Raw genomic sequence first — 27592 nt, forward strand, 5'->3', positions numbered from 1 at the left:
TTCAATCGTCCATTACGTAACTACTTCAAATGCTAGTGCAAAAACAATTGGCATGCTTCACGTAAAGCCTATTTAGATTCGAATCCTTGAATATCACGAAATTCTCAAAAAAGTGCTGCAGTTGCCCTTTAAGCGCTGTTTTTCGCCACAAGATCTGGCATTAACCAGCAACACTTTTTACCTTGTTAATTCACGTTCTTGCCCATTTTCCACGCGTCGTAAAATGGCTTTTCCGCCTTTCACTTGCAACGACAGAAAAAAACTGTAAAAGAATGCTCACAGGGTATTGATCCGTCCATCTTTCGTCTGCCCGCTTGAAATGTCGCCTCCGGCCACTCCGAGGCGCTTCAAATCCCAGTTGAAAGAAGTCCATTCACAAAATTGCTCCGTGCCGAAAAGAAAATGTCTCTACGATTACACTTTCTCATTAGTGCTTTTGAACGTTACAAAACTTAGAAGCCTCTACTAACACGGGTGTGGGGCATGCTCGGACGTTTCCTCGTTGTGGGTGACGGCCAGGTCACGTTAACCGCGAGTTTCCCCAGCCCTATACGTAGACGCTCACACCAGGAGCTAGCCACATACAGTTCCGCTGTTAAACTTGTAAAGGGTTTCGGCTTACCATTCACACTTAGCTGCGCAAAAAGAAACGAGGACCAAAGCGAACAAGAAGACACAACACAAGCGCAGACTATCAACCGAATTTTTATTCACGAAAGGGAAGCTTTTAAAAGCGTTAGAAAATACAAAATCGAAACACAACAATCACTACCACGCGTGCAAAGGAAACCTATGACATATCATTCCTGCTTGAAATACGAACACAACAACAGGATAACAAATGCAATCACATCAAGCCAACCCCCCGTACTGTCTGCTCGTACTCAATAAACTGCGCAGAAAAGGAACCTCCTTTTCCTGCAGGCTGACCGACTGTGATGCGCACAGAGCTGCGTAGACGGCCGGCGTTGTTGGAAACGTCGACAGGTGTGCTTGGCGAGTGCTCGAAATATTTGCCAGGAACACGAGCAGTGGCAACAGACGTGAGCTCTGCTGCACATGTGGAACAGTCATTGCGAAGTGTAGTGCGTAGGCCAAGCAGGACCCAAGGGTAGGCGCTCAATCCAGTGTGAAGGGAGAACCAGCGCTATAAGCGAAGCCTTCAGTTGCCGAGGAAAGCCGTCGACCTTAGAAAATCTGGTGGTAAAAGATCGTCTTGATGTTATGGACGGGTAGGTTGGCGAATAATGCGAAGTCGAAATGACGACCACGGTCAGAAGTAATGGCGGAACGAGCACCACATCACCAGTTATCACCACGTGACGGCCGCCTACAACATGAAAAGCGTCGCGCATGGACGAAGCGTCAGTAAGCCGGTTTAAGCGGTCACGGGTGGCGCTGCGCTAGCTTGTCTGACGTCACGCCTGGAAAGGAGGAAATGTCTTATCGCCGAGGAAAATGCTTTTATATGTCAAGGATTAATCACCGCAGTCGTGGCGTAGTGGCTAAGACGCCCGTCTCGGCTGCGGGAGGTGGGGTGTTCGACTCCCACCGCCGGTCACTCGCTGGTTAAAAACTGAGTACAAGTGCCTGTGGACTGTGCACTTGGGAAGCTCCGCTGCATGGCGGTGCACACAGCGGGCTCGGTTGCAAACCTGAGCCTGTTTGTAAGTGTCACAAGCCTTAATTAAACAAAAAATCGTGGAGCTTTCTTTTTCTCTTTTTTTTTTTCAACGCGCTCTGTGGTTAGAGAAACAAGTGATTTTTTTTTTTTTTTGCAGCTTACCCCAAAGATTACCGCCCATGATTTTTATGGTTTCAGTTCCATATGATTTTGCCCATGGCGTGGGAAGGTGTTGCCCCCATTTCTGAAACTAATACCCCTGTCACACGGGCATTTCGAAGGCCCTCGAATCGATAGCCTATCGACTCGAAGGCGATCGAGCGCTGCTACACGGCCAGTTTGAATGGCCATCGAGTCAATAGTCTATCGAGTCGACGGAGCAGCCCGGAACTCTATCGAGATTTCGAGGGCCTTCGAGCGTTGCCCAAGGTTGCTAGCATTGCTTCGAACGACAACAAACATGGCGGCGCCCTTCAAAGCCGGACCCCTCGCTTCGGACTGAATTCTCGTTGTTGCTGCTTTTTTCTGTCCGTTCACTGGTCATAAATGGGGCACCGGTCTTTCGCTTCGTCTCATCTTGCCTAGAAGAAAACGTATAAGTGATAAATTTGCTTTATTTTTTATTTAGAGTGACGATTCTGCCGCTGTTAGGCCTAAGAGAGGCGGTTTGTTGACAGTAATGGTTCCCGTTTTGACTACCAGATGGCGCCACTAGAGACTAAGTTTATTTTTGCCTCTCTGCTAGCATACGCTGAACTCAATGTGAGAATGCGCCTGCGTTTAGCGTACGTAAGCGTGCATACGCTCGTGGTACGTAGACAGCATAAATTTATGCTCTTTTCTCACTGTATCTGTGTACGTCGCGAGCGGCGACGTGGTGCGCAAAGCGAGAAGCAGCAGCGGCGCGGCCGTTCCAACTCGCCCGGGCGTCAACAGATGAGAACAGGTCCTAGTTTTTGCGGCGAGCGAATCCGCTTCGCTTGCCGGATTTTTGAACAAGTGTGAACGCGCCTTATGACTGCAAGAAAGTGTATTTCAACATTTAGTTAAGTTTCGTCAATATATTTTTGTTATTTGCGCGAAACCGAAAGCAGCGATTGTGGCGCCACACGAGCTTGGCGTAAGACACGAGAGAACGATTTCAATGGCCATTGAGATTTGCCGTGTAGCAGCTCCACAACTCCCTCGAGTTCAATGGCGATCGAAAATCTCGATGGCTCTCGACTCGATGGCCATTGAAACTGGCCGTGTGACAGGGGTATAATATACCGCCAGCGCCAAGAGACGTTTTAGTACACCGCAGCTGAAGGTCCTGTAACAACATTCAATTTTGCTATCAGTGTGACTGACAGGCGCAACACATTTTTTTTCGCGCCTTTTGCCTGACATGTATCTTCCTGGTACTGTCGGTCAGCAGAATTGATACATGGCGGACATTTCTGCCCCATGTCTTTTTGCCGCCTCTCCCTTTTGTCCCCTTTATTTGTAAATGTCCTAAGCGTTATTTATTATTTTTCTTTTTTTCCTTCCCCATTCATTGCCGAATGGATGACGGCGAAAAAAAAGAGCTTCACGGCATGACCAGGGTGCTTGTTTCCCATTTGCGGAACATGCTGAGTGTGTCGCATGTAATTTCACAGGTCTGATTTTGGCAAAGCATATATGTTGGTAGCGATAGTCAAAAATTACTCAGTGAGCACTGGAGGACTTCGCCGAGTGTGTCATGTCAGTATAACGTAACCGTGACATCAGATGTCGAAATTAAAGCTTGGCTTATGACTTTTTCGAAAGTTTTGTAATAACTGAACAGTTATTATGCATGTTATCGCGGAGGTCTCCGTCTTAGCCGGGCCGTTTTCTCGGCAATACATGTAGTGAGGCTCAGGGCAGGCGAACACTACATGTTGTTTTTCCTGCATTGCTATGGCAAATAGGCAATTAAGCGAAATGTCTGCCATTATGAAGAAAGGATTGCGAAGCATGAAGTTGACATTTCTTGAAGCAATTGCAGGCAGAGGAAGCAGGGAGTCTTGTCCCTTCACCGCCCCTCTTTCCAAGGGTCTATGCGGTAAAGCCGCAGTGTTTAAAGGCACCAGTTCAGTCCTGCGGCAGCATTTCGTGCTCGCTCAGTACACATTTGTTTCACTCTGTGCTTCTGAAACTTAAGTTCATTTTATTTTTACCTATACAGCTGCTGACGTTAGGAAGCAATGTGTCAGCTATTTCCTCTAACCTGGCATTGACTGCGAGCCGTGGCCTACCTAATGCGCCGCTCAGAGAAGTAGTGTGGCAGCGGGAAGAGCGCTAGTCATTGGAGCGCCTGTCTTGTAGAAAAAAAAGTACAATAGATGATAACACCTTTTTTTTTAATTCCACAAGTGAATATACAGCCGAAGTTCGCAAGTGGAGGAAAAAAGAAACGCTGGAAATGTTCGAAGGGTGACATCGTGTTAAGGGTGCCATTCGAGCGATGGCATATACAAAATGTTTGAAAAATAAATACCGCATTTTCGCAGCAAAAAAGCAGCGCTTACACGAGACAAAGAAGTGTGGGGATGCGACGCGTTTGCCGCCGCCTCTGATTTAAAAGGGAAACTGCATAGGTTTTAGAAATACACGAGCTTGAGATGATAGAATGTGTGAAACTTGCAGGTAAAGCATGCGAAGTCTTTTTGGTTTAGCGCTTGAAATAGTGAAGTAGTCCCTGATTCAAATCCGGACGACCTTTAAGGTTCTCCGCAGCGCACAACGCCAAGTTGGGAGGGGGGGGGGGGGCGCATGATGACGTCATCGAAGGTATCGGTATACATTTCCAACGCGCAAACGCCTGCTTTGAAGGAAAAAAAGGAACGCCATCAAAGGCAAACCCTGCCGAGAGTTGATTGGCAGCGTCTAACGAGTCAGGGCAGGGTGTGGCTGACGACAGTGGTAATGTAAGGCAGACCTTCCGTGACGTCACGCTGAACTTACGTGCACACCTCCAGTGCATTGAGCAGCAGCGCAAAATTCAATCGTCCATTACGTAACTACTTCAAATGCTAGTGCAAAAACAATTGGCATGCTTCACGTAAAGCCTATTTAGATTCGAATTCTTGAATATCACGAAATTCTCAAAAAAGTGCTGCAGTTGCCCTTTAAGCGCTGTTTTTCGCCACAAGATCTGGCATTAACCAGCAACACTTTTTACCTTGTTAATTCACGTTCTTGCCCATTTTCCACGCGTCGTAAAATGGCTTTTCCGCCTTTCACTTGCAACGACAGAAAAAAACTGTAAAAGAATGCTCACAGGGTATTGATCCGTCCATCTTTCGTCTGCCCGCTTGAAATGTCGCCTCCGGCCACTCCGAGGCGCTTCAAATCCCAGTTGAAAGAAGTCCATTCACAAACTTGCTCCGTGCCGAAAAGAAAATGTCTCTACGATTACACTTTCTCATTAGTGCTTTTGAACGTTACAAAACTTAGAAGCCTCTACTAACACGGGTGTGGGGCATGCTCGGACGTTTCCTCGTTGTGGGTGACGGCCAGGTCACGTTAACCGCGAGTTTCCCCAGCCCTATACGTAGACGCTCACACCAGGAGCTAGCCACATACAGTTCCGCTGTTAAACTTGTAAAGGGTTTCGGCTTACCATTCACACTTAGCTGCGCAAAAAGAAACGAGGACCAAAGCGAACAAGAAGACACAACACAAGCGCAGACTATCAACTGAATTTTTATTCACGAAAGGGAAGCTTTTAAAAGCGTTAGAAAATACAAAATCGAAACACAACAATCACTACCACGCGTGCAAAGGAAACCTATGACATATCATTCCTGCTTGAAATACGAACACAACAACAGGATAACAAATGCAATCACATCAAGCCAACCCCCCGTACTGTCTGCTCGTACTCAATAAACTGCGCAGAAAAGGAACCTCCTTTTCCTGCAGGCTGACCGACTGTGATGCGCACAGAGCTGCGTAGACGGCCGGCGTTGTTGGAAACGTCGACAGGTGTGCTTGGCGAGTGCTCGAAATATTTGCCAGGAACACGAGCAGTGGCAACAGACGTGAGCTCTGCTGCACATGTGGAACAGTCATTGCGAAGTGTAGTGCGTAGGCCAAGCAGGACCCAAGGGTAGGCGCTCAATCCAGTGTGAAGGGAGAACCAGCGCTATAAGCGAAGCCTTCAGTTGCCGAGGAAAGCCGTCGACCTTAGAAAATCTGGTGGTAAAAGATCGTCTTGATGTTATGGACGGGTAGGTTGGCGAATAATGCGAAGTCGAAATGACGACCACGGTCAAAAGTAATGGCGGAACGAGCACCACATCACCAGTTATCACCACGTGACGGCCGCCTACAACATGAAAAGCGTCGCGCATGGACGAAGCGTCAGTAAGCCGGTTTAAGCGGTCACGGGTGGCGCTGCGCTAGCTTGTCTGACGTCACGCCTGGAAAGGAGGAAATGTCTTATCGCCGAGGAAAATGCTTTTATATGTCAAGGATTAATCACCGCAGTCGTGGCGTAGTGGCTAAGACGCCCGTCTCGGCTGCGGGAGGTGGGGTGTTCGACTCCCACCGCCGGTCACTCGCTGGTTAAAAACTGAGTACAAGTGCCTGTGGACTGTGCACTTGGGAAGCTCCGCTGCATGGCGGTGCACACAGCGGGCTCGGTTGCAAACCTGAGCCTGTTTGTAAGTGTCACAAGCCTTAATTAAACAAAAAATCGTGGAGCTTTCTTTTTCTCTTTTTTTTTTCAACGCGCTCTGTGGTTAGAGAAACAAGTGATTTTTTTTTTTTGCAGCTTACCCCAAAGATTACCGCCCATGATTTTTATGGTTTCAGTTCCATATGATTTTGCCCATGGCGTGGGAAGGTGTTGCCCCCATTTCTGAAACTAATACCCCTGTCACACGGGCATTTCGAAGGCCCTCGAATCGATAGCCTATCGACTCGAAGGCGATCGAGCGCTGCTACACGGCCAGTTTGAATGGCCATCGAGTCAATAGTCTATCGAGTCGACGGAGCAGCCCGGAACTCTAGCGAGATTTCGAGGGCCTTCGAGCGTTGCCCAAGGTTGCTAGCATTGCTTCGAACGACAACAAACATGGCGGCGCCCTTCAAAGCCGGACCCCTCGCTTCGGACTGAATTCTCGTTGTTGCTGCCTTTTTCTGTCCGTTCACTGGTCATAAATGGGGCACCGGTCTTTCGCTTCGTCTCATCTTGCCTAGAAGAAAACGTATAAGTGATAAATTTGCTTTATTTTTTATTTAGAGTGACGATTCTGCCGCTGTTAGGCCTAAGAGAGGCGGTTTGTTGACAGTAATGGTTCCCGTTTTGACTACCAGATGGCGCCACTAGAGACTAAGTTTATTTTTGCCTCTCTGCTAGCATACGCTGAACTCAATGTGAGAATGCGCCTGCGTTTAGCGTACGTAAGCGTGCATACGCTCGTGGTACGTAGACAGCATAAATTTATGCTCTTTTCTCACTGTATCTGTGTACGTCGCGAGCGGCGACGTGGTGCGCAAAGCGAGAAGCAGCAGCGGCGCGGCCGTTCCAACTCGCCCGGGCGTCAACAGATGAGAACAGGTCCTAGTTTTTGCGGCGAGCGAATCCGCTTCGCTTGCCGGATTTTTGAACAAGTGTGAACGCGCCTTATGACTGCAAGAAAGTGTATTTCAACATTTAGTTAAGTTTCGTCAATATATTTTTGTTATTTGCGCGAAACCGAAAGCAGCGATTGTGGCGCCACACGAGCTTGGCGTAAGACACGAGAACGATTTCAATGGCCATTGAGATTTGCCGTGTAGCAGCTCCACAACTCCCTCGAGTTCAATGGCGATCGAAAATCTCGATGGCTCTCGACTCGATGGCCATTGAAACTGGCCGTGTGACAGGGGTATAATATACCGCCAGCGCCAAGAGACGTTTTAGTACACCGCAGCTGAAGGTCCTGTAACAACATTCAATTTTGCTATCAGTGTGACTGACAGGCGCAACACATTTTTTTTCGCGCCTTTTGCCTGACATGTATCTTCCTGGTACTGTCGGTCAGCAGAATTGATACATGGCGGACATTTCTGCCCCATGTCTTTTTGCCGCCTCTCCCTTTTGTCCCCTTTATTTGTAAATGTCCTAAGCGTTATTTATTATTTTTCTTTTTTTCCTTCCCCATTCATTGCCGAATGGATGACGGCGAAAAAAAAGAGCTTCACGGCATGACCAGGGTGCTTGTTTCCCATTTGCGGAACATGCTGAGTGTGTCGCATGTAATTTCACAGGTCTGATTTTGGCAAAGCATATATGTTGGTAGCGATAGTCAAAAATTACTCAGTGAGCACTGGAGGACTTCGCCGAGTGTGTCATGTCAGTATAACGTAACCGTGACATCAGATGTCGAAATTAAAGCTTGGCTTATGACTTTTTCGAAAGTTTTGTAATAACTGAACAGTTATTATGCATGTTATCGCGGAGGTCTCCGTCTTAGCCGGGCCGTTTTCTCGGCAATACATGTAGTGAGGCTCAGGGCAGGCGAACACTACATGTTGTTTTTCCTGCATTGCTATGGCAAATAGGCAATTAAGCGAAATGTCTGCCATTATGAAGAAAGGATTGCGAAGCATGAAGTTGACATTTCTTGAAGCAATTGCAGGCAGAGGAAGCAGGGAGTCTTGTCCCTTCACCGCCCCTCTTTCCAAGGGTCTATGCGGTAAAGCCGCAGTGTTTAAAGGCACCAGTTCAGTCCTGCGGCAGCATTTCGTGCTCGCTCAGTACACATTTGTTTCACTCTGTGCTTCTGAAACTTAAGTTCATTTTATTTTTACCTATACAGCTGCTGACGTTAGGAAGCAATGTGTCAGCTATTTCCTCTAACCTGGCATTGACTGCGAGCCGTGGCCTACCTAATGCGCCGCTCAGAGAAGTAGTGTGGCAGCGGGAAGAGCGCTAGTCATTGGAGCGCCTGTCTTGTAGAAAAAAAAGTACAATAGATGATAACACCTTTTTTTTTAATTCCACAAGTGAATATACAGCCGAAGTTCGCAAGTGGAGGAAAAAAGAAACGCTGGAAATGTTCGAAGGGTGACATCGTGTTAAGGGTGCCATTCGAGCGATGGCATATACAAAATGTTTGAAAAATAAATACCGCATTTTCGCAGCAAAAAAGCAGCGCTTACACGAGACAAAGAAGTGTGGGGATGCGACGCGTTTGCCGCCGCCTCTGATTTAAAAGGGAAACTGCATAGGTTTTAGAAATACACGAGCTTGAGATGATAGAATGTGTGAAACTTGCAGGTAAAGCATGCGAAGTCTTTTTGGTTTAGCGCTTGAAATAGTGAAGTAGTCCCTGATTCAAATCCGGACGACCTTTAAGGTTCTCCGCAGCGCACAACGCCAAGTTGGGAGGGGGGGGGGGGGCGCATGATGACGTCATCGAAGGTATCGGTATACATTTCCAACGCGCAAACGCCTGCTTTGAAGGAAAAAAAGGAACGCCATCAAAGGCAAACCCTGCCGAGAGTTGATTGGCAGCGTCTAACGAGTCAGGGCAGGGTGTGGCTGACGACAGTGGTAATGTAAGGCAGACCTTCCGTGACGTCACGCTGAACTTACGTGCACACCTCCAGTGCATTGAGCAGCAGCGCAAAATTCAATCGTCCATTACGTAACTACTTCAAATGCTAGTGCAAAAACAATTGGCATGCTTCACGTAAAGCCTATTTAGATTCGAATCCTTGAATATCACGAAATTCTCAAAAAAGTGCTGCAGTTGCCCTTTAAGCGCTGTTTTTCGCCACAAGATCTGGCATTAACCAGCAACACTTTTTACCTTGTTAATTCACGTTCTTGCCCATTTTCCACGCGTCGTAAAATGGCTTTTCCGCCTTTCACTTGCAACGACAGAAAAAAACTGTAAAAGAATGCTCACAGGGTATTGATCCGTCCATCTTTCGTCTGCCCGCTTGAAATGTCGCCTCCGGCCACTCCGAGGCGCTTCAAATCCCAGTTGAAAGAAGTCCATTCACAAACTTGCTCCGTGCCGAAAAGAAAATGTCTCTACGATTACACTTTCTCATTAGTGCTTTTGAACGTTACAAAACTTAGAAGCCTCTACTAACACGGGTGTGGGGCATGCTCGGACGTTTCCTCGTTGTGGGTGACGGCCAGGTCACGTTAACCGCGAGTTTCCCCAGCCCTATACGTAGACGCTCACACCAGGAGCTAGCCACATACAGTTCCGCTGTTAAACTTGTAAAGGGTTTCGGCTTACCATTCACACTTAGCTGCGCAAAAAGAAACGAGGACCAAAGCGAACAAGAAGACACAACACAAGCGCAGACTATCAACTGAATTTTTATTCACGAAAGGGAAGCTTTTAAAAGCGTTAGAAAATACAAAATCGAAACACAACAATCACTACCACGCGTGCAAAGGAAACCTATGACATATCATTCCTGCTTGAAATACGAACACAACAACAGGATAACAAATGCAATCACATCAAGCCAACCCCCCGTACTGTCTGCTCGTACTCAATAAACTGCGCAGAAAAGGAACCTCCTTTTCCTGCAGGCTGACCGACTGTGATGCGCACAGAGCTGCGTAGACGGCCGGCGTTGTTGGAAACGTCGACAGGTGTGCTTGGCGAGTGCTCGAAATATTTGCCAGGAACACGAGCAGTGGCAACAGACGTGAGCTCTGCTGCACATGTGGAACAGTCATTGCGAAGTGTAGTGCGTAGGCCAAGCAGGACCCAAGGGTAGGCGCTCAATCCAGTGTGAAGGGAGAACCAGCGCTATAAGCGAAGCCTTCAGTTGCCGAGGAAAGCCGTCGACCTTAGAAAATCTGGTGGTAAAAGATCGTCTTGATGTTATGGACGGGTAGGTTGGCGAATAATGCGAAGTCGAAATGACGACCACGGTCAGAAGTAATGGCGGAACGAGCACCACATCACCAGTTATCACCACGTGACGGCCGCCTACAACATGAAAAGCGTCGCGCATGGACGAAGCGTCAGTAAGCCGGTTTAAGCGGTCACGGGTGGCGCTGCGCTAGCTTGTCTGACGTCACGCCTGGAAAGGAGGAAATGTCTTATCGCCGAGGAAAATGCTTTTATATGTCAAGGATTAATCACCGCAGTCGTGGCGTAGTGGCTAAGACGCCCGTCTCGGCTGCGGGAGGTGGGGTGTTCGACTCCCACCGCCGGTCACTCGCTGGTTAAAAACTGAGTACAAGTGCCTGTGGACTGTGCACTTGGGAAGCTCCGCTGCATGGCGGTGCACACAGCGGGCTCGGTTGCAAACCTGAGCCTGTTTGTAAGTGTCACAAGCCTTAATTAAACAAAAAATCGTGGAGCTTTCTTTTTCTCTTTTTTTTTTTCAACGCGCTCTGTGGTTAGAGAAACAAGTGATTTTTTTTTTTTTTGCAGCTTACCCCAAAGATTACCGCCCATGATTTTTATGGTTTCAGTTCCATATGATTTTGCCCATGGCGTGGGAAGGTGTTGCCCCCATTTCTGAAACTAATACCCCTGTCACACGGGCATTTCGAAGGCCCTCGAATCGATAGCCTATCGACTCGAAGGCGATCGAGCGCTGCTACACGGCCAGTTTGAATGGCCATCGAGTCAATAGTCTATCGAGTCGACGGAGCAGCCCGGAACTCTATCGAGATTTCGAGGGCCTTCGAGCGTTGCCCAAGGTTGCTAGCATTGCTTCGAACGACAACAAACATGGCGGCGCCCTTCAAAGCCGGACCCCTCGCTTCGGACTGAATTCTCGTTGTTGCTGCCTTTTTCTGTCCGTTCACTGGTCATAAATGGGGCACCGGTCTTTCGCTTCGTCTCATCTTGCCTAGAAGAAAACGTATAAGTGATAAATTTGCTTTATTTTTTATTTAGAGTGACGATTCTGCCGCTGTTAGGCCTAAGAGAGGCGGTTTGTTGACAGTAATGGTTCCCGTTTTGACTACCAGATGGCGCCACTAGAGACTAAGTTTATTTTTGCCTCTCTGCTAGCATACGCTGAACTCAATGTGAGAATGCGCCTGCGTTTAGCGTACGTAAGCGTGCATACGCTCGTGGTACGTAGACAGCATAAATTTATGCTCTTTTCTCACTGTATCTGTGTACGTCGCGAGCGGCGACGTGGTGCGCAAAGCGAGAAGCTGCAGCGGCGCGGCCGTTCCAACTCGCCCGGGCGTCAACAGATGAGAACAGGTCCTAGTTTTTGCGGCGAGCGAATCCGCTTCGCTTGCCGGATTTTTGAACAAGTGTGAACGCGCCTTATGACTGCAAGAAAGTGTATTTCAACATTTAGTTAAGTTTCGTCAATATATTTTTGTTATTTGCGCGAAACCGAAAGCAGCGATTGTGGCGCCACACGAGCTTGGCGTAAGACACGAGAACGATTTCAATGGCCATTGAGATTTGCCGTGTAGCAGCTCCACAACTCCCTCGAGTTCAATGGCGATCGAAAATCTCGATGGCTCTCGACTCGATGGCCATTGAAACTGGCCGTGTGACAGGGGTATAATATACCGCCAGCGCCAAGAGACGTTTTAGTACACCGCAGCTGAAGGTCCTGTAACAACATTCAATTTTGCTATCAGTGTGACTGACAGGCGCAACACATTTTTTTTCGCGCCTTTTGCCTGACATGTATCTTCCTGGTACTGTCGGTCAGCAGAATTGATACATGGCGGACATTTCTGCCCCATGTCTTTTTGCCGCCTCTCCCTTTTGTCCCCTTTATTTGTAAATGTCCTAAGCGTTATTTATTATTTTTCTTTTTTTCCTTCCCCATTCATTGCCGAATGGATGACGGCGAAAAAAAAGAGCTTCACGGCATGACCAGGGTGCTTGTTTCCCATTTGCGGAACATGCTGAGTGTGTCGCATGTAATTTCACAGGTCTGATTTTGGCAAAGCATATATGTTGGTAGCGATAGTCAAAAATTACTCAGTGAGCACTGGAGGACTTCGCCGAGTGTGTCATGTCAGTATAACGTAACCGTGACATCAGATGTCGAAATTAAAGCTTGGCTTATGACTTTTTCGAAAGTTTTGTAATAACTGAACAGTTATTATGCATGTTATCGCGGAGGTCTCCGTCTTAGCCGGGCCGTTTTCTCGGCAATACATGTAGTGAGGCTCAGGGCAGGCGAACACTACATGTTGTTTTTCCTGCATTGCTATGGCAAATAGGCAATTAAGCGAAATGTCTGCCATTATGAAGAAAGGATTGCGAAGCATGAAGTTGACATTTCTTGAAGCAATTGCAGGCAGAGGAAGCAGGGAGTCTTGTCCCTTCACCGCCCCTCTTTCCAAGGGTCTATGCGGTAAAGCCGCAGTGTTTAAAGGCACCAGTTCAGTCCTGCGGCAGCATTTCGTGCTCGCTCAGTACACATTTGTTTCACTCTGTGCTTCTGAAACTTAAGTTCATTTTATTTTTACCTATACAGCTGCTGACGTTAGGAAGCAATGTGTCAGCTATTTCCTCTAACCTGGCATTGACTGCGAGCCGTGGCCTACCTAATGCGCCGCTCAGAGAAGTAGTGTGGCAGCGGGAAGAGCGCTAGTCATTGGAGCGCCTGTCTTGTAGAAAAAAAAGTACAATAGATGATAACACCTTTTTTTTTAATTCCACAAGTGAATATACAGCCGAAGTTCGCAAGTGGAGGAAAAAAGAAACGCTGGAAATGTTCGAAGGGTGACATCGTGTTAAGGGTGCCATTCGAGCGATGGCATATACAAAATGTTTGAAAAATAAATACCGCATTTTCGCAGCAAAAAAGCAGCGCTTACACGAGACAAAGAAGTGTGGGGATGCGACGCGTTTGCCGCCGCCTCTGATTTAAAAGGGAAACTGCATAGGTTTTAGAAATACACGAGCTTGAGATGATAGAATGTGTGAAACTTGCAGGTAAAGCATGCGAAGTCTTTTTGGTTTAGCGCTTGAAATAGTGAAGTAGTCCCTGATTCAAATCCGGACGACCTTTAAGGTTCTCCGCAGCGCACAACGCCAAGTTGGGAGGGGGGGGGGGGGCGCATGATGACGTCATCGAAGGTATCGGTATACATTTCCAACGCGCAAACGCCTGCTTTGAAGGAAAAAAAGGAACGCCATCAAAGGCAAACCCTGCCGAGAGTTGATTGGCAGCGTCTAACGAGTCAGGGCAGGGTGTGGCTGACGACAGTGGTAATGTAAGGCAGACCTTCCGTGACGTCACGCTGAACTTACGTGCACACCTCCAGTGCATTGAGCAGCAGCGCAAAATTCAATCGTCCATTACGTAACTACTTCAAATGCTAGTGCAAAAACAATTGGCATGCTTCACGTAAAGCCTATTTAGATTCGAATCCTTGAATATCACGAAATTCTCAAAAAAGTGCTGCAGTTGCCCTTTAAGCGCTGTTTTTCGCCACAAGATCTGGCATTAACCAGCAACACTTTTTACCTTGTTAATTCACGTTCTTGCCCATTTTCCACGCGTCGTAAAATGGCTTTTCCGCCTTTCACTTGCAACGACAGAAAAAAACTGTAAAAGAATGCTCACAGGGTATTGATCCGTCCATCTTTCGTCTGCCCGCTTGAAATGTCGCCTCCGGCCACTCCGAGGCGCTTCAAATCCCAGTTGAAAGAAGTCCATTCACAAACTTGCTCCGTGCCGAAAAGAAAATGTCTCTACGATTACACTTTCTCATTAGTGCTTTTGAACGTTACAAAACTTAGAAGCCTCTACTAACACGGGTGTGGGGCATGCTCGGACGTTTCCTCGTTGTGGGTGACGGCCAGGTCACGTTAACCGCGAGTTTCCCCAGCCCTATACGTAGACGCTCACACCAGGAGCTAGCCACATACAGTTCCGCTGTTAAACTTGTAAAGGGTTTCGGCTTACCATTCACACTTAGCTGCGCAAAAAGAAACGAGGACCAAAGCGAACAAGAAGACACAACACAAGCGCAGACTATCAACTGAATTTTTATTCACGAAAGGGAAGCTTTTAAAAGCGTTAGAAAATACAAAATCGAAACACAACAATCACTACCACGCGTGCAAAGGAAACCTATGACATATCATTCCTGCTTGAAATACGAACACAACAACAGGATAACAAATGCAATCACATCAAGCCAACCCCCCGTACTGTCTGCTCGTACTCAATAAACTGCGCAGAAAAGGAACCTCCTTTTCCTGCAGGCTGACCGACTGTGATGCGCACAGAGCTGCGTAGACGGCCGGCGTTGTTGGAAACGTCGACAGGTGTGCTTGGCGAGTGCTCGAAATATTTGCCAGGAACACGAGCAGTGGCAACAGACGTGAGCTCTGCTGCACATGTGGAACAGTCATTGCGAAGTGTAGTGCGTAGGCCAAGCAGGACCCAAGGGTAGGCGCTCAATCCAGTGTGAAGGGAGAACCAGCGCTATAAGCGAAGCCTTCAGTTGCCGAGGAAAGCCGTCGACCTTAGAAAATCTGGTGGTAAAAGATCGTCTTGATGTTATGGACGGGTAGGTTGGCGAATAATGCGAAGTCGAAATGACGACCACGGTCAGAAGTAATGGCGGAACGAGCACCACATCACCAGTTATCACCACGTGACGGCCGCCTACAACATGAAAAGCGTCGCGCATGGACGAAGCGTCAGTAAGCCGGTTTAAGCGGTCACGGGTGGCGCTGCGCTAGCTTGTCTGACGTCACGCCTGGAAAGGAGGAAATGTCTTATCGCCGAGGAAAATGCTTTTATATGTCAAGGATTAATCACCGCAGTCGTGGCGTAGTGGCTAAGACGCCCGTCTCGGCTGCGGGAGGTGGGGTGTTCGACTCCCACCGCCGGTCACTCGCTGGTTAAAAACTGAGTACAAGTGCCTGTGGACTGTGCACTTGGGAAGCTCCGCTGCATGGCGGTGCACACAGCGGGCTCGGTTGCAAACCTGAGCCTGTTTGTAAGTGTCACAAGCCTTAATTAAACAAAAAATCGTGGAGCTTTCTTTTTCTCTTTTTTTTTTCAACGCGCTCTGTGGTTAGAGAAACAAGTGATTTTTTTTTTTTTGCAGCTTACCCCAAAGATTACCGCCCATGATTTTTATGGTTTCAGTTCCATATGATTTTGCCCATGGCGTGGGAAGGTGTTGCCCCCATTTCTGAAACTAATACCCCTGTCACACGGGCATTTCGAAGGCCCTCGAATCGATAGCCTATCGACTCGAAGGCGATCGAGCGCTGCTACACGGCCAGTTTGAATGGCCATCGAGTCAATAGTCTATCGAGTCGACGGAGCAGCCCGGAACTCTATCGAGATTTCGAGGGCCTTCGAGCGTTGCCCAAGGTTGCTAGCATTGCTTCGAACGACAACAAACATGGCGGCGCCCTTCAAAGCCGGACCCCTCGCTTCGGACTGAATTCTCGTTGTTGCTGCCTTTTTCTGTCCGTTCACTGGTCATAAATGGGGCACCGGTCTTTCGCTTCGTCTCATCTTGCCTAGAAGAAAACGTATAAGTGATAAATTTGCTTTATTTTTTATTTAGAGTGACGATTCTGCCGCTGTTAGGCCTAAGAGAGGCGGTTTGTTGACAGTAATGGTTCCCGTTTTGACTACCAGATGGCGCCACTAGAGACTAAGTTTATTTTTGCCTCTCTGCTAGCATACGCTGAACTCAATGTGAGAATGCGCCTGCGTTTAGCGTACGTAAGCGTGCATACGCTCGTGGTACGTAGACAGCATAAATTTATGCTCTTTTCTCACTGTATCTGTGTACGTCGCGAGCGGCGACGTGGTGCGCAAAGCGAGAAGCAGCAGCGGCGCGGCCGTTCCAACTCGCCCGGGCGTCAACAGATGAGAACAGGTCCTAGTTTTTGCGGCGAGCGAATCCGCTTCGCTTGCCGGATTTTTGAACAAGTGTGAACGCGCCTTATGACTGCAATAAAGTGTATTTCAACATTTAGTTAAGTTTCGTCAATATATTTTTGTTATTTGCGCGAAACCGAAAGCAGCGATTGTGGCGCCACACGAGCTTGGCGTAAGACACGAGAACGATTTCAATGGCCATTGAGATTTGCCGTGTAGCAGCTCCACAACTCCCTCGAGTTCAATGGCGATCGAAAATCTCGATGGCTCTCGACTCGATGGCCATTGAAACTGGCCGTGTGACAGGGGTATAATATACCGCCAGCGCCAAGAGACGTTTTAGTACACCGCAGCTGAAGGTCCTGTAACAACATTCAATTTTGCTATCAGTGTGACTGACAGGCGCAACACATTTTTTTTCGCGCCTTTTGCCTGACATGTATCTTCCTGGTACTGTCGGTCAGCAGAATTGATACATGGCGGACATTTCTGCCCCATGTCTTTTTGCCGCCTCTCCCTTTTGTCCCCTTTATTTGTAAATGTCCTAAGCGTTATTTATTATTTTTCTTTTTTTCCTTCCCCATTCATTGCCGAATGGATGACGGCGAAAAAAAAGAGCTTCACGGCATGACCAGGGTGCTTGTTTCCCATTTGCGGAACATGCTGAGTGTGTCGCATGTAATTTCACAGGTCTGATTTTGGCAAAGCATATATGTTGGTAGCGATAGTCAAAAATTACTCAGTGAGCACTGGAGGACTTCGCCGAGTGTGTCATGTCAGTATAACGTAACCGTGACATCAGATGTCGAAATTAAAGCTTGGCTTATGACTTTTTCGAAAGTTTTGTAATAACTGAACAGTTATTATGCATGTTATCGCGGAGGTCTCCGTCTTAGCCGGGCCGTTTTCTCGGCAATACATGTAGTGAGGCTCAGGGCAGGCGAACACTACATGTTGTTTTTCCTGCATTGCTATGGCAAATAGGCAATTAAGCGAAATGTCTGCCATTATGAAGAAAGGATTGCGAAGCATGAAGTTGACATTTCTTGAAGCAATTGCAGGCAGAGGAAGCAGGGAGTCTTGTCCCTTCACCGCCCCTCTTTCCAAGGGTCTATGCGGTAAAGCCGCAGTGTTTAAAGGCACCAGTTCAGTCCTGCGGCAGCATTTCGTGCTCGCTCAGTACACATTTGTTTCACTCTGTGCTTCTGAAACTTAAGTTCATTTTATTTTTACCTATACAGCTGCTGACGTTAGGAAGCAATGTGTCAGCTATTTCCTCTAACCTGGCATTGACTGCGAGCCGTGGCCTACCTAATGCGCCGCTCAGAGAAGTAGTGTGGCAGCGGGAAGAGCGCTAGTCATTGGAGCGCCTGTCTTGTAGAAAAAAAAGTACAATAGATGATAACACCTTTTTTTTTAATTCCACAAGTGAATATACAGCCGAAGTTCGCAAGTGGAGGAAAAAAGAAACGCTGGAAATGTTCGAAGGGTGACATCGTGTTAAGGGTGCCATTCGAGCGATGGCATATACAAAATGTTTGAAAAATAAATACCGCATTTTCGCAGCAAAAAAGCAGCGCTTACACGAGACAAAGAAGTGTGGGGATGCGACGCGTTTGCCGCCGCCTCTGATTTAAAAGGGAAACTGCATAGGTTTTAGAAATACACGAGCTTGAGATGATAGAATGTGTGAAACTTGCAGGTAAAGCATGCGAAGTCTTTTTGGTTTAGCGCTTGAAATAGTGAAGTAGTCCCTGATTCAAATCCGGACGACCTTTAAGGTTCTCCGCAGCGCACAACGCCAAGTTGGGAGGGGGGGGGGGGGGGGCGCATGATGACGTCATCGAAGGTATCGGTATACATTTCCAACGCGCAAACGCCTGCTTTGAAGGAAAAAAAGGAACGCCATCAAAGGCAAACCCTGCCGAGAGTTGATTGGCAGCGTCTAACGAGTCAGGGCAGGGTGTGGCTGACGACAGTGGTAATGTAAGGCAGACCTTCCGTGACGTCACGCTGAACTTACGTGCACACCTCCAGTGCATTGAGCAGCAGCGCAAAATTCAATCGTCCATTACGTAACTACTTCAAATGCTAGTGCAAAAACAATTGGCATGCTTCACGTAAAGCCTATTTAGATTCGAATCCTTGAATATCACGAAATTCTCAAAAAAGTGCTGCAGTTGCCCTTTAAGCGCTGTTTTTCGCCACAAGATCTGGCATTAACCAGCAACACTTTTTACCTTGTTAATTCACGTTCTTGCCCATTTTCCACGCGTCGTAAAATGGCTTTTCCGCCTTTCACTTGCAACGACAGAAAAAAACTGTAAAAGAATGCTCACAGGGTATTGATCCGTCCATCTTTCGTCTGCCCGCTTGAAATGTCGCCTCCGGCCACTCCGAGGCGCTTCAAATCCCAGTTGAAAGAAGTCCATTCACAAACTTGCTCCGTGCCGAAAAGAAAATGTCTCTACGATTACACTTTCTCATTAGTGCTTTTGAACGTTACAAAACTTAGAAGCCTCTACTAACACGGGTGTGGGGCATGCTCGGACGTTTCCTCGTTGTGGGTGACGGCCAGGTCACGTTAACCGCGAGTTTCCCCAGCCCTATACGTAGACGCTCACACCAGGAGCTAGCCACATACAGTTCCGCTGTTAAACTTGTAAAGGGTTTCGGCTTACCATTCACACTTAGCTGCGCAAAAAGAAACGAGGACCAAAGCGAACAAGAAGACACAACACAAGCGCAGACTATCAACTGAATTTTTATTCACGAAAGGGAAGCTTTTAAAAGCGTTAGAAAATACAAAATCGAAACACAACAATCACTACCACGCGTGCAAAGGAAACCTATGACATATCATTCCTGCTTGAAATACGAACACAACAACAGGATAACAAATGCAATCACATCAAGCCAACCCCCCGTACTGTCTGCTCGTACTCAATAAACTGCGCAGAAAAGGAACCTCCTTTTCCTGCAGGCTGACCGACTGTGATGCGCACAGAGCTGCGTAGACGGCCGGCGTTGTTGGAAACGTCGACAGGTGTGCTTGGCGAGTGCTCGAAATATTTGCCAGGAACACGAGCAGTGGCAACAGACGTGAGCTCTGCTGCACATGTGGAACAGTCATTGCGAAGTGTAGTGCGTAGGCCAAGCAGGACCCAAGGGTAGGCGCTCAATCCAGTGTGAAGGGAGAACCAGCGCTATAAGCGAAGCCTTCAGTTGCCGAGGAAAGCCGTCGACCTTAGAAAATCTGGTGGTAAAAGATCGTCTTGATGTTATGGACGGGTAGGTTGGCGAATAATGCGAAGTCGAAATGACGACCACGGTCAGAAGTAATGGCGGAACGAGCACCACATCACCAGTTATCACCACGTGACGGCCGCCTACAACATGAAAAGCGTCGCGCATGGACGAAGCGTCAGTAAGCCGGTTTAAGCGGTCACGGGTGGCGCTGCGCTAGCTTGTCTGACGTCACGCCTGGAAAGGAGGAAATGTCTTATCGCCGAGGAAAATGCTTTTATATGTCAAGGATTAATCACCGCAGTCGTGGCGTAGTGGCTAAGACGCCCGTCTCGGCTGCGGGAGGTGGGGTGTTCGACTCCCACCGCCGGTCACTCGCTGGTTAAAAACTGAGTACAAGTGCCTGTGGACTGTGCACTTGGGAAGCTCCGCTGCATGGCGGTGCACACAGCGGGCTCGGTTGCAAACCTGAGCCTGTTTGTAAGTGTCACAAGCCTTAATTAAACAAAAAATCGTGGAGCTTTCTTTTTCTCTTTTTTTTTTCAACGCGCTCTGTGGTTAGAGAAACAAGTGATTTTTTTTTTTTGCAGCTTACCCCAAAGATTACCGCCCATGATTTTTATGGTTTCAGTTCCATATGATTTTGCCCATGGCGTGGGAAGGTGTTGCCCCCATTTCTGAAACTAATACCCCTGTCACACGGGCATTTCGAAGGCCCTCGAATCGATAGCCTATCGACTCGAAGGCGATCGAGCGCTGCTACACGGCCAGTTTGAATGGCCATCGAGTCAATAGTCTATCGAGTCGACGGAGCAGCCCGGAACTCTATCGAGATTTCGAGGGCCTTCGAGCGTTGCCCAAGGTTGCTAGCATTGCTTCGAACGACAACAAACATGGCGGCGCCCTTCAAAGCCGGACCCCTCGCTTCGGACTGAATTCTCGTTGTTGCTGCCTTTTTCTGTCCGTTCACTGGTCATAAATGGGGCACCGGTCTTTCGCTTCGTCTCATCTTGCCTAGAAGAAAACGTATAAGTGATAAATTTGCTTTATTTTTTATTTAGAGTGACGATTCTGCCGCTGTTAGGCCTAAGAGAGGCGGTTTGTTGACAGTAATGGTTCCCGTTTTGACTACCAGATGGCGCCACTAGAGACTAAGTTTATTTTTGCCTCTCTGCTAGCATACGCTGAACTCAATGTGAGAATGCGCCTGCGTTTAGCGTACGTAAGCGTGCATACGCTCGTGGTACGTAGACAGCATAAATTTATGCTCTTTTCTCACTGTATCTGTGTACGTCGCGAGCGGCGACGTGGTGCGCAAAGCGAGAAGCAGCAGCGGCGCGGCCGTTCCAACTCGCCCGGGCGTCAACAGATGAGAACAGGTCCTAGTTTTTGCGGCGAGCGAATCCGCTTCGCTTGCCGGATTTTTGAACAAGTGTGAACGCGCCTTATGACTGCAATAAAGTGTATTTCAACATTTAGTTAAGTTTCGTCAATATATTTTTGTTATTTGCGCGAAACCGAAAGCAGCGATTGTGGCGCCACACGAGCTTGGCGTAAGACACGAGAACGATTTCAATGGCCATTGAGATTTGCCGTGTAGCAGCTCCACAACTCCCTCGAGTTCAATGGCGATCGAAAATCTCGATGGCTCTCGACTCGATGGCCATTGAAACTGGCCGTGTGACAGGGGTATAATATACCGCCAGCGCCAAGAGACGTTTTAGTACACCGCAGCTGAAGGTCCTGTAACAACATTCAATTTTGCTATCAGTGTGACTGACAGGCGCAACACATTTTTTTTCGCGCCTTTTGCCTGACATGTATCTTCCTGGTACTGTCGGTCAGCAGAATTGATACATGGCGGACATTTCTGCCCCATGTCTTTTTGCCGCCTCTCCCTTTTGTCCCCTTTATTTGTAAATGTCCTAAGCGTTATTTATTATTTTTCTTTTTTTCCTTCCCCATTCATTGCCGAATGGATGACGGCGAAAAAAAAGAGCTTCACGGCATGACCAGGGTGCTTGTTTCCCATTTGCGGAACATGCTGAGTGTGTCGCATGTAATTTCACAGGTCTGATTTTGGCAAAGCATATATGTTGGTAGCGATAGTCAAAAATTACTCAGTGAGCACTGGAGGACTTCGCCGAGTGTGTCATGTCAGTATAACGTAACCGTGACATCAGATGTCGAAATTAAAGCTTGGCTTATGACTTTTTCGAAAGTTTTGTAATAACTGAACAGTTATTATGCATGTTATCGCGGAGGTCTCCGTCTTAGCCGGGCCGTTTTCTCGGCAATACATGTAGTGAGGCTCAGGGCAGGCGAACACTACATGTTGTTTTTCCTGCATTGCTATGGCAAATAGGCAATTAAGCGAAATGTCTGCCATTATGAAGAAAGGATTGCGAAGCATGAAGTTGACATTTCTTGAAGCAATTGCAGGCAGAGGAAGCAGGGAGTCTTGTCCCTTCACCGCCCCTCTTTCCAAGGGTCTATGCGGTAAAGCCGCAGTGTTTAAAGGCACCAGTTCAGTCCTGCGGCAGCATTTCGTGCTCGCTCAGTACACATTTGTTTCACTCTGTGCTTCTGAAACTTAAGTTCATTTTATTTTTACCTATACAGCTGCTGACGTTAGGAAGCAATGTGTCAGCTATTTCCTCTAACCTGGCATTGACTGCGAGCCGTGGCCTACCTAATGCGCCGCTCAGAGAAGTAGTGTGGCAGCGGGAAGAGCGCTAGTCATTGGAGCGCCTGTCTTGTAGAAAAAAAAGTACAATAGATGATAACACCTTTTTTTTTAATTCCACAAGTGAATATACAGCCGAAGTTCGCAAGTGGAGGAAAAAAGAAACGCTGGAAATGTTCGAAGGGTGACATCGTGTTAAGGGTGCCATTCGAGCGATGGCATATACAAAATGTTTGAAAAATAAATACCGCATTTTCGCAGCAAAAAAGCAGCGCTTACACGAGACAAAGAAGTGTGGGGATGCGACGCGTTTGCCGCCGCCTCTGATTTAAAAGGGAAACTGCATAGGTTTTAGAAATACACGAGCTTGAGATGATAGAATGTGTGAAACTTGCAGGTAAAGCATGCGAAGTCTTTTTGGTTTAGCGCTTGAAATAGTGAAGTAGTCCCTGATTCAAATCCGGACGACCTTTAAGGTTCTCCGCAGCGCACAACGCCAAGTTGGGAGGGGGGGGGGGGCGCATGATGACGTCATCGAAGGTATCGGTATACATTTCCAACGCGCAAACGCCTGCTTTGAAGGAAAAAAAGGAACGCCATCAAAGGCAAACCCTGCCGAGAGTTGATTGGCAGCGTCTAACGAGTCAGGGCAGGGTGTGGCTGACGACAGTGGTAATGTAAGGCAGACCTTCCGTGACGTCACGCTGAACTTACGTGCACACCTCCAGTGCATTGAGCAGCAGCGCAAAATTCAATCGTCCATTACGTAACTACTTCAAATGCTAGTGCAAAAACAATTGGCATGCTTCACGTAAAGCCTATTTAGATTCGAATCCTTGAATATCACGAAATTCTCAAAAAAGTGCTGCAGTTGCCCTTTAAGCGCTGTTTTTCGCCACAAGATCTGGCATTAACCAGCAACACTTTTTACCTTGTTAATTCACGTTCTTGCCCATTTTCCACGCGTCGTAAAATGGCTTTTCCGCCTTTCACTTGCAACGACAGAAAAAAACTGTAAAAGAATGCTCACAGGGTATTGATCCGTCCATCTTTCGTCTGCCCGCTTGAAATGTCGCCTCCGGCCACTCCGAGGCGCTTCAAATCCCAGTTGAAAGAAGTCCATTCACAAACTTGCTCCGTGCCGAAAAGAAAATGTCTCTACGATTACACTTTCTCATTAGTGCTTTTGAACGTTACAAAACTTAGAAGCCTCTACTAACACGGGTGTGGGGCATGCTCGGACGTTTCCTCGTTGTGGGTGACGGCCAGGTCACGTTAACCGCGAGTTTCCCCAGCCCTATACGTAGACGCTCACACCAGGAGCTAGCCACATACAGTTCCGCTGTTAAACTTGTAAAGGGTTTCGGCTTACCATTCACACTTAGCTGCGCAAAAAGAAACAAGGACCAAAGCGAACAAGAAGACACAACACAAGCGCAGACTATCAACTGAATTTTTATTCACGAAAGGGAAGCTTTTAAAAGCGTTAGAAAATACAAAATCGAAACACAACAATCACTACCACGCGTGCAAAGGAAACCTATGACATATCATTCCTGCTTGAAATACGAACACAACAACAGGATAACAAATGCAATCACATCAAGCCAACCCCCCGTACTGTCTGCTCGTACTCAATAAACTGCGCAGAAAAGGAACCTCCTTTTCCTGCAGGCTGACCGACTGTGATGCGCACAGAGCTGCGTAGACGGCCGGCGTTGTTGGAAACGTCGACAGGTGTGCTTGGCGAGTGCTCGAAATATTTGCCAGGAACACGAGCAGTGGCAACAGACGTGAGCTCTGCTGCACATGTGGAACAGTCATTGCGAAGTGTAGTGCGTAGGCCAAGCAGGACCCAAGGGTAGGCGCTCAATCCAGTGTGAAGGGAGAACCAGCGCTATAAGCGAAGCCTTCAGTTGCCGAGGAAAGCCGTCGACCTTAGAAAATCTGGTGGTAAAAGATCGTCTTGATGTTATGGACGGGTAGGTTGGCGAATAATGCGAAGTCGAAATGACGACCACGGTCAGAAGTAATGGCGGAACGAGCACCACATCACCAGTTATCACCACGTGACGGCCGCCTACAACATGAAAAGCGTCGCGCATGGACGAAGCGTCAGTAAGCCGGTTTAAGCGGTCACGGGTGGCGCTGCGCTAGCTTGTCTGACGTCACGCCTGGAAAGGAGGAAATGTCTTATCGCCGAGGAAAATGCTTTTATATGTCAAGGATTAATCACCGCAGTCGTGGCGTAGTGGCTAAGACGCCCGTCTCGGCTGCGGGAGGTGGGGTGTTCGACTCCCACCGCCGGTCACTCGCTGGTTAAAAACTGAGTACAAGTGCCTGTGGACTGTGCACTTGGGAAGCTCCGCTGCATGGCGGTGCACACAGCGGGCTCGGTTGCAAACCTGAGCCTGTTTGTAAGTGTCACAAGCCTTAATTAAACAAAAAATCGTGGAGCTTTCTTTTTCTCTTTTTTTTTTTCAACGCGCTCTGTGGTTAGAGAAACAAGTGATTTTTTTTTTTTGCAGCTTACCCCAAAGATTACCGCCCATGATTTTTATGGTTTCAGTTCCATATGATTTTGCCCATGGCGTGGGAAGGTGTTGCCCCCATTTCTGAAACTAATACCCCTGTCACACGGGCATTTCGAAGGCCCTCGAATCGATAGCCTATCGACTCGAAGGCGATCGAGCGCTGCTACACGGCCAGTTTGAATGGCCATCGAGTCAATAGTCTATCAAGTCGACGGAGCAGCCCGGAACTCTATCGAGATTTCGAGGGCCTTCGAGCGTTGCCCAAGGTTGCTAGCATTGCTTCGAACGACAACAAACATGGCGGCGCCCTTCAAAGCCGGACCCCTCGCTTCGGACTGAATTCTCGTTGTTGCTGCCTTTTTCTGTCCGTTCACTGGTCATAAATGGGGCACCGGTCTTTCGCTTCGTCTCATCTTGCCTAGAAGAAAACGTATAAGTGATAAATTTGCTTTATTTTTTATTTAGAGTGACGATTCTGCCGCTGTTAGGCCTAAGAGAGGCGGTTTGTTGACAGTAATGGTTCCCGTTTTGACTACCAGATGGCGCCACTAGAGACTAAGTTTATTTTTGCCTCTCTGCTAGCATACGCTGAACTCAATGTGAGAATGCGCCTGCGTTTAGCGTACGTAAGCGTGCATACGCTCGTGGTACGTAGACAGCATAAATTTATGCTCTTTTCTCACTGTATCTGTGTACGTCGCGAGCGGCGACGTGGTGCGCAAAGCGAGAAGCAGCAGCGGCGCGGCCGTTCCAACTCGCCCGGGCGTCAACAGATGAGAACAGGTCCTAGTTTTTGCGGCGAGCGAATCCGCTTCGCTTGCCGGATTTTTGAACAAGTGTGAACGCGCCTTATGACTGCAAGAAAGTGTATTTCAACATTTAGTTAAGTTTCGTCAATATATTTTTGTTATTTGCGCGAAACCGAAAGCAGCGATTGTGGCGCCACACGAGCTTGGCGTAAGACACGAGAACGATTTCAATGGCCATTGAGATTTGCCGTGTAGCAGCTCCACAACTCCCTCGAGTTCAATGGCGATCGAAAATCTCGATGGCTCTCGACTCGATGGCCATTGAAACTGGCCGTGTGACAGGGGTATAATATACCGCCAGCGCCAAGAGACGTTTTAGTACACCGCAGCTGAAGGTCCTGTAACAACATTCAATTTTGCTATCAGTGTGACTGACAGGCGCAACACATTTTTTTTCGCGCCTTTTGCCTGACATGTATCTTCCTGGTACTGTCGGTCAGCAGAATTGATACATGGCGGACATTTCTGCCCCATGTCTTTTTGCCGCCTCTCCCTTTTGTCCCCTTTATTTGTAAATGTCCTAAGCGTTATTTATTATTTTTCTTTTTTTCCTTCCCCATTCATTGCCGAATGGATGACGGCGAAAAAAAAGAGCTTCACGGCATGACCAGGGTGCTTGTTTCCCATTTGCGGAACATGCTGAGTGTGTCGCATGTAATTTCACAGGTCTGATTTTGGCAAAGCATATATGTTGGTAGCGATAGTCAAAAATTACTCAGTGAGCACTGGAGGACTTCGCCGAGTGTGTCATGTCAGTATAACGTAACCGTGACATCAGATGTCGAAATTAAAGCTTGGCTTATGACTTTTTCGAAAGTTTTGTAATAACTGAACAGTTATTATGCATGTTATCGCGGAGGTCTCCGTCTTAGCCGGGCCGTTTTCTCGGCAATACATGTAGTGAGGCTCAGGGCAGGCGAACACTACATGTTGTTTTTCCTGCATTGCTATGGCAAATAGGCAATTAAGCGAAATGTCTGCCATTATGAAGAAAGGATTGCGAAGCATGAAGTTGACATTTCTTGAAGCAATTGCAGGCAGAGGAAGCAGGGAGTCTTGTCCCTTCACCGCCCCTCTTTCCAAGGGTCTATGCGGTAAAGCCGCAGTGTTTAAAGGCACCAGTTCAGTCCTGCGGCAGCATTTCGTGCTCGCTCAGTACACATTTGTTTCACTCTGTGCTTCTGAAACTTAAGTTCATTTTATTTTTACCTATACAGCTGCTGACGTTAGGAAGCAATGTGTCAGCTATTTCCTCTAACCTGGCATTGACTGCGAGCCGTGGCCTACCTAATGCGCCGCTCAGAGAAGTAGTGTGGCAGCGGGAAGAGCGCTAGTCATTGGAGCGCCTGTCTTGTAGAAAAAAAAGTACAATAGATGATAACACCTTTTTTTTTAATTCCACAAGTGAATATACAGCCGAAGTTCGCAAGTGGAGGAAAAAAGAAACGCTGGAAATGTTCGAAGGGTGACATCGTGTTAAGGGTGCCATTCGAGCGATGGCATATACAAAATGTTTGAAAAATAAATACCGCATTTTCGCAGCAAAAAAGCAGCGCTTACACGAGACAAAGAAGTGTGGGGATGCGACGCGTTTGCCGCCGCCTCTGATTTAAAAGGGAAACTGCATAGGTTTTAGAAATACACGAGCTTGAGATGATAGAATGTGTGAAACTTGCAGGTAAAGCATGCGAAGTCTTTTTGGTTTAGCGCTTGAAATAGTGAAGTAGTCCCTGATTCAAATCCGGACGACCTTTAAGGTTCTCCGCAGCGCACAACGCCAAGTTGGGAGGGGGGGGGGGGGGGGGGGCGCATGATGACGTCATCGAAGGTATCGGTATACATTTCCAACGCGCAAACGCCTGCTTTG

The sequence above is a fragment of the Amblyomma mixtum genome, chromosome 8 (genome assembly GCF_055824585.1).
Source record: "Amblyomma mixtum isolate Tamu chromosome 8, ASM5582458v1, whole genome shotgun sequence".
NCBI lineage: Eukaryota > Metazoa > Arthropoda > Arachnida > Ixodida > Ixodidae > Amblyomma > Amblyomma mixtum.